General features: G+C 57.4%; 1 pseudogene; it reads left to right on the top strand.

The window, feature by feature from the left end:
- The window catches only part of LOC140404810 (SPRY domain-containing SOCS box protein 4-like), a 4,387-nt pseudogene extending 1,045 nt beyond the window's left edge, over positions 1 to 3,342 (top strand).
- Positions 3,343 to 4,801: the final 1,459 nt, after the last annotated feature.

Raw genomic sequence — 4,801 nt, 5'->3', positions numbered from 1 at the left:
TCGGGATCGGGGAGAAGGCCGCCAATGGAGAGCGGCCAAGGCGGCGGGGGGGGGGGGGGGGGGGGGGGATGGGGGCACCGGGATGGTCGGGCCTAGCGGCGAAGGAGGCATGGGCGAGGGGCTTCAGCAGCAGGTGAGCTGGGAGAGGGACACAGTCAGGCCACGCGACAGGCGGCCTTGGGGGCGGGTTCGAGCGCGAGGTTGGAAGCCCCTCTCGGGGCCGAGCGCGTCGACAAAGTCGCGGACGACGCAGCCTTTAATCTCGGACTGTTACCGGGGGGGGGAGGGGCCGAGTCGGTAGTTAGGGAAGGGAGTTTGGAGGGGCGGCCACCCACAATGGCTACGGCCTTCCCAAGACTGAACTGGAGGATGTTTCTACTCGTCCAGAACTGTTAATCAGTCTGATAATTGAGCGACAGAATGACCATTGCTGTCCCAAATAGAATGGCGACACTGTGGTTAGCACTACTGCCTCACGGCGCCAGGGACCCGGGTTCGATTCTGGCTTGGGTCACTGTCTGTGCGGAGTCTGCACATCCTCCCCGTGTGTGCGTGGGTTTCCTCCGGGTGCTCCGGTTTCCTCCCACAGACCAAAGATGTGCAGGTTAGGTGGGTTGGCCATGATAAATTGCCCCTTCGTGTCCACGGATGGGCCGATTAGGTGGGGTTATGGGGATGGGGGGGGTCAGGGAGTGGGCCTCGGTAGGGGGCTCTTTCAGGGGGTCAGTGCAGTCTCAATGGGCCGAAAGGCCGCCTTTTGCACTGTGAACAGGGGACAAGTCAAAAGATGCAGGATGGGGAGGGAGGGGAGGATGCAGGATGGGGGGAGGGGAGGATGCAGGATGGGGGGGGGAATAGTTACACCACAGAAGGAGACCATTCAGCCCATTGTGACCAAATGCTGGCCCTCTGCAAGAGGAACTCAGTTAGTCCCTGGGCTTGCCCCATCAGGAATTAGCGAGATTAAGCAAATTTGAAACCAGCTTTTTTTAAACAAATGATGAGCTGAATGACTTTTCTAGCCATGGCTCAAAGGCGCGGCACATTGTCGAAGCATTCCGCCACGCACTCATCAGGACAAACGCAAGAATGCCAAATTTCAAACAATCACAACAATGTCTACTACAGGGGTGCTGATTCGTTGGGAGGTCGTCTCCCATTGGCCGAGGCGTTGCTATGGAGGAAGCAAACGGGGAACCATAGGCTCCCTAAGCCTGAACATATTCCTTTTGTTTGCAGAGGACGGGCCCCTGTGTATTAATGTACGTCACCTGAGCACGTATAAATGAGCCACATTGTGAGTTGTTAGTGCAGCTATCAGCGGACTCAGGATTTGTCCAGCAAGTGCTGCCCAATAGCTGAATCACATCAAATGGCAGGAATTTTGTTTGGGGATTTGCACGCCCTGGGGCTGGTTGAGTGCAGCCTGCACTCTGCCTATTTTGAACAACTGACGGAACCTGCTGAGCAACCCCCAGTGCGCTACCAGCTACACGAACGTGTGCAAGCCCTGCGCCTTTTCTTAATCACGCGGGAACCCATGGTTCCCCGTCGCGTTCCCCCATGGAGATGCCTCGTCCAATCAGAACAGCCTGCGGACCAATCAGCATCCATTTGTCCTGGGGTGTAAATCAGTGCGAGAGTTCGAAATTTGGCATTCTTGTGTCCGTCCTGATGAGTGCGAGGCGGAAAACTTCGGCAACCTGTCTCTTTATTTTTTTTCCCATCGAGACTCCAGTGCTGTGCGACTGTTTTTCGGTTTTGCCGGGGCCGTGAGCATAGCCTTCAAACGAAGTTGCTTTCAGAGCGTGTCTCCGAGTGTCCGCGTGCACCACTGTTTAATTTTACGAGGGTCCGCAAGGGCTTGCAGACCAACGCAACCAGTTGGAACCTTCGAATTCACCCTGGGTGCGTGGCCAAATCTGTGTTCCCAGCACAGCGCGTTTAGAACGAACGTAACATGGCGGGGAAATGCTCGGCACAACTTCCATTCAAAGTTCCTCGAGCTTTCAAGTCACAGTCAGGCACCTGGATCAGCAGGGGTTCACGGGGGGGTGCGGGGTAGTGGGGGGGGGGGGGGTTAACAGTTGACTTCAGTGCCACCAGGTCAGGGAACGTCCCCCAGTCTGGGGGGTCTGCACCCTCAGGGGAGTTAGAGAACAGCGAAGGGGAAGTTTGTACTCGTCACTTGGGAGCATAGGAACGGGAGTCGACCATTCAGCCCCTCGAGCCTGTCCCCAGGCACTCAATGAGATCATGGCTGATTTCCTGCTGAACCCGTTTGGCCTGTATATCCTTGACACTTGTGCTTAACAGAAGTCTATTAATATCAGATATAAAATTAACAACTATTTTTGCTTCATCCCTTGGGCGATCAGTGGGCAGCCTGTGTCCACCCCTCCCCCCCCCCCCACGCACCCCCCCCCCCCCTCCCCCACTCCAGATTGCTCCAAGAGTGGCCAGCTAATACACTGGGGCCTCTATTTTTGGAAGGGCAGCACGGTAGCACGGTGGTTAGCACAATTGCTTCACAGCTCCAGGGTCCCGGGTTCGATTCCCGGCTCGGGTCGCTGTCTGTGCGGAGTCTGCACGTCCTCCCCCGTGTCTGCGTGGGTTTCCTCGGGTGCTCCGGTTTCCTCCCACAGTCCAAAGATGTGCAGGGTTAGGGTGGATTGGCCGTGATAAATTACCCCTTAGTGTTCAAAATTGCCCTTGGTGTTGGGTGGGGTTACTGGGTTATGGGGATAGGGTGGAGGTGTTGACCTTGGGTAGGGTGCTCTTTCCAAGAGCCGTTGCAGACCCGATGGGCCGAATGGCCTCCTTCAGCACTGTAAATTCTATGAAAGGGCCGGGTTGATGCCGGGATTATTGAGGGGAGGGGTGGGAGGCACTGTGGACATTCGGTGGTCCGGATATTCCCCGGCTGGCCAGTAGGCCCACGGCGGGAGAGACCGAGCCCCACGGGCATCGTCGATGCGGCGCCCCGTTCGGGTTCCGTCGGGATGCCCGCTGCGGTCGGATAGCCTTCCGCGATGCCCACCGCAGTCGAATAGTCCTCCGTCGCCGAGGCGGGATGGCTGCCTGGGGGAGCGCGTGGAGAGGGGGGGGGGGGGGTGTTCGAAAGCTGGAAGTATATCTTACTGAGGGCTGGTCTCTTGTCTTCCGCAGGGCAGCCGATGTCCCTCACCGACCTCTGTCGACGGCGCGTCCCGCCTGGCGCTCGGGAGGCACCGAATGGCGGAGGTCGACTTGCTACCGCTGCCCACCCTGATCAGGGCACATTTACAACACTCCTGAGAGTGGGGCCGGAGAGGAAGACAGGCAGTGCCCACCCCACCTCAACCTCAGACTCATTATTTATTTATCTATTGGAGAATAAACATTTTGATTAAAACCGGTTGGACTTCTGCTGGGTTTTTAACCAATATTCTCCATTCTATTTCCTCCGGGGACACTTTCACCATCCCCACCATCGCACAGTCAAAAATGGCTTCCCCCCCCCCCCCCCCCCCCCCCCCCCCCCGCTGCAGGCTTTTAATATCGAGACGATCTTGAACATTCAAAATGTCACGCTGAACATCAGGAAGCGAACAACATCACCACTGTACCAATCCACTCTGTCTGTCTGTCTGTCTCATTATCTCCAACTGTATCTCTCTCTCTCTCCATCTCACCCTCTTTTCATGCTCACCTTCTGTCTCTCGCTGACTCAGCCTATGTCTCGTTTCGATGTCCCTCTCTTGATCTTGTTTCCCCCCCCCCCCCCCCCCCCCGCCCCTCGACAGTGACATAATAAGGTTTCCTAAATATCATTGCATTTAAATCTGGCTTTCCGGCCCACACGGTTCCCTAAATATTCACAGCTCAGCCGGCCGCCGCGATGTCACCTCGCCAAGGTTCACAACCGCTTTTGTTAAGGAGGTGAGACGGTCGAGGGGGAACCCCCCCCCCACACACACACACGGGGGGCGCCAAGATAAGTGGAGCCCCCCCCCCCCTCCCGGAGAGAGGGGGCATGAGCAGGCAGCCCCCTGGCACTGCCCCAGAACAGAAAGGTGCTGCCAGGTTGGTAGAAGTTGGGCACTGTTGGGTCAGCACAGATTGGCACCATCAGGCTGGCAATGTCTGGTTGGCACCACCAGGTTTGGCACAGGTCAGCACAGATTGGCACCCATTGGGTTGGCACAGGTTGGCATTGTCCGGCTGGCACAGGTTGGCACCATCAGGCTGGCACAAGTTGGCATTGCCCGGTTGGCATAGGTTGGCGCAGGCAGTGGCAAGATATGCCGGGGTTGGCCCACTGGGGATCACCATGGGAGGGCTTATGTGCGTGGGAGGGCTGATGCCTATGAGGGAGCGGGGTGGGGTGTGGGCGGGTGGGGGGGTGGGGGGAGTGTCCCCCATTATTCCGGTGGTGGGGACGAGGGAGAGTACCCCTGATACTGCGGTCACTGGGGGAAGCAGGGTCACCCCAAGACTTCTAGAGGGGGTGGTCCTCTATGTCCATAGGGGGGGCGGAGGGGAGGGATGGGGGATTTTTAGTGCCGATCAGGGAGCCCTTTAAAGATGGTGCCCGATCTCTGGGGAGTCGGCCTTGCCAGTTGCACCAGGCCACATCACAGTGCCAGCGTGAACCTCTCCGCTCCCCCCCCCCACCCCCAGATTTTCTTTTGTAAGAGGGTCTGTAAATCTAGTCTGTTAACCTGGCTGTGCACCTGGAGAGATACGCGCCGGTTATAAGTCAAAGCTTGGGACTGGAACAAATAAAGGGAAAATTCTGCCCCCTGTCTTTCTTAGCTAT

The sequence above is a fragment of the Scyliorhinus torazame genome, chromosome 31 (genome assembly GCF_047496885.1).
Source record: "Scyliorhinus torazame isolate Kashiwa2021f chromosome 31, sScyTor2.1, whole genome shotgun sequence".
Lineage (NCBI taxonomy): Eukaryota > Metazoa > Chordata > Chondrichthyes > Carcharhiniformes > Scyliorhinidae > Scyliorhinus > Scyliorhinus torazame.
Note: the sequence above shows the minus strand (reverse complement) of the source record. Positions and strands in the feature narration are given on the sequence as shown.